A 3,265-nucleotide genomic window follows, 5' to 3' on the forward strand; every position below is an offset into this window, starting at 1 on the left:
CAATTTAGTTCTAGCGACAATCTCATTGCATGTACCAAAGATTAACATTTCATCCACATACAAGCATATAATGACACAATCACCATTTTCAAATTTAGAGTACACACATTTATCAACATCATTAGGTGAAAAACCATCATAAAGCAACACATTATCAAGTTTTTCATGCCATTATTTGGTGCTTGTTTCAACCCATACAAGGATTTTAAGAGTTTGCATACTTTATCCTCTTGACTAGATACAACACACCCTTCAGGTTGAGTCATATAAAATTCTTCCTCTAAACCACCATTCAAAAAGGTATTTTTAACATCCATATGATGTATCACTAGTTTATGGATAGCTGCTAGAGTTAATAACACTCGAATAGAGGAAATCCTAGTCACAAGAGAAAAAGTATCAAAGTAATCTATGTTGGGTTTTTGAGTAAATCCTTTTGCTACTAATCTTGCCTTATACTTCTTTATGGATCCATCATGGTGATACTTTTTCTTAAATATCCACTTACAACCAAAGGGTTTTGCTCCTTTAGGAAAATCTACTAAAGTCCAAGTACTATTTTTTTGAATTGATTCAATTTAAGTCCCAATGGCCTTATCCCACTGTTTGACATCAAGAGCACTAGTAGCTTCTACAAAGCTTGTTGGATCATTATCAACAAGATAAGTATAAAAGTCATCTCCAAAGGAAGTTTCCTTTCTCCGTCTTTTACTTCTTCTCAAATCCTCATTCATGGTATCACTATTATTACTCTCATCATCAGGTTGAGACATCTCACTAACCTTTAAGGGAAACACGTGTTTAAAGAAATCAACACTTTTCGTCTCCATTATAGAATTTCTCTCAAGTATGTTACTTTTAACAACTAGAAATCTATAGGCAGCATATGTTCAGCATAAGCTAAGAACATACAATCAGAGGTTTTAGAGCCCATTTTTCTTTTCTTAGGATCAGGTAACATCACCTTAGCTAAACACCCCCACACTCTTATATATTTAAGGTTAGGTTGGTAACCTTTCCACAACTCATAAGGAGTTTTACCGGTTTTCTTATGGGGTATTCTATTTTGTAAAATACATGTAGTAAGCAAGGCTTCTTCCCAAAGGTTATCAAGTGTACCAAAACTAACAAGCATAACATTCATCATCTACTTAAGGGTTCTATTTTTTCTCTCAACTACTCCATTAGACTCAGGTGAATATGGTGTGGTCACTTCATGGATAATTCCTTCTTTAACTCAAAAATCATTCAAGAGAACATACTCACCACCTCTATCTGATCTAATCCTCTTAATTTTCTTATTCAACTGATTTTCTACTTCTGCTTTAAAGGTTAAAAACACATCAAAAGCTTCATCTTTATGTTTGATTAAGTAAACTTTGGTGTATCTAGAATAATCATCTATAAAGGTCACAAAATAATTTTTACCTCCTCTAGACATGGTTTGTTTGAAATCAGCTAGATCAGTATGAATTAACTCTAACAGTTCAGTTTGACGTTCTACAAAAAAACGTGTTTTCTTTGTTAATTTAGATTCTACACATATATCACATTTACTACTCTGTTTATCATGCATATTAATCAATCCTAGTCGTTGTAATTTCAAAACATATGAGGAATTCACATGTCCTAATCTAGCATGCCATATATCATACGAGTCAACAATATAAGTAGAAGAACTTGATTCATTAATATTTTCAGAAACATTTAGAATGAAGAGTCCTTGATCACAATATCCCTTCCCCACGAAAACATTATTTTTTATCATAATGATCTTGTCAGACTCAAATGACACTTTAACCCACACCTTCCCCAATAGTGCTACAAAGATTAAATTAACTCTGATTGATGGCACATGTAGCACATCACTCGAGGCTAGAGTCTTTCCATGTCTGAGTTTGAGAAGAGCTTTTCCTTTTCCCAGAACAGGAGTGGTGCTGGAATCACCGAGGTAGACGTGTTCTTCTCCTTCCCCCACATGAGTGTAAGAGGTAAAGGCACTTCTGTTTGCACAGATATGCCTGGTAGCACCAGAGTCTACTACCCACTTGCTCACATTGGTCATCAGATTTACTTTAGAAATGACCGCAACAATAATGTCATCTCCTTCGGCTATATTGACCCTAGGAGGATTGTCGTTTCTCGCTCTGTGCCTGTACTGTGGTGCATGATGGCCAAGCTTCCCACATACGAAGCAATTTCTTTTCTTCTTAAAGGTGGGTTTAGATTCATTGGGACAAGATTTAAGAAAATTATTTTTCTTTTTGTGATCAGGTTTGTATTCGTACCTTTGCTTCCTTGTAGGAACAGTACACATCGAATAAATCATTAGAAAGTGTACTAAGCAAAGTGTGTCACCATACCTTGTTCGCGTAAGTCCACTCTTCAACTAGTTTTGAGTTTGAAGGAATAGTGAAGTCGGGCTTTGGAGATGAAAGAGCAGCAGCAATTTCATACATGTCTAAAAGGGTGGACACACGTTCCTTCTAGTGTCGAAAGTTCGTCCAGAGAAAACCTCGATTTTTGACATGTCCGGAAGTAATTTTGCGAAGACTGTCTGGGTTCCGGAAACAATGGTTTAACTATCTGAAGACATGTTGTTGATTTCAGGCCATAGGTCCTTAAGACATTCTTTCTATTTTATTTTTGAATTTTCAAAAACTTGAAACCCATCCTCTTGCACGACTCCACCTTTGAGCTTGTTAATGCTTGGACAAGACAATGGTTTTGCCTATAATGAAATATAAATTATCATGCATTTCAGTATTAACTCTTAGTTTTCTTATAATCCAAACTTCGGTCTCATGTTTTTTAGTTAATTACATTTCATACATTTGTCTCAGGAATGTTTCATCATTTTAACGAGTGAGTTGTTTTCAATTTTACAAATTCTATAAATTACTTTATAGAAAAATTATTTATTTTAATGTTATATTTCTGTGACTAACATTCTTTGTATTTCAACCCATCATTTTTATGAGCGTTTCATTTTCAATTAAAAATATCACTTTATAAATTTTATATATATAACGTGATAACCAGCATGCTAAACTTATTTAGCGATTAAACATTTGCTATATACATATATATAGTTAATAAAAACTAAGCATAATATATTTCAAATAAACTAGTTACACAAAACTAATGCGCACTCATCCCCAAATAATGCGGGTACAAAATCTAAAACAATTCAAATTACAAAAGGTTATATTACAATGAACTACGACGTAGAAATTAAAAGTTCTAATTAAAGTCTCTACAATAA

This window comes from Vigna umbellata, chromosome 4 (assembly GCF_029865625.1).
Source record: "Vigna umbellata cultivar VRB3 chromosome 4, Vumbellata_1.0, whole genome shotgun sequence".
Taxonomy (NCBI): Eukaryota; Viridiplantae; Streptophyta; class Magnoliopsida; order Fabales; family Fabaceae; genus Vigna; species Vigna umbellata.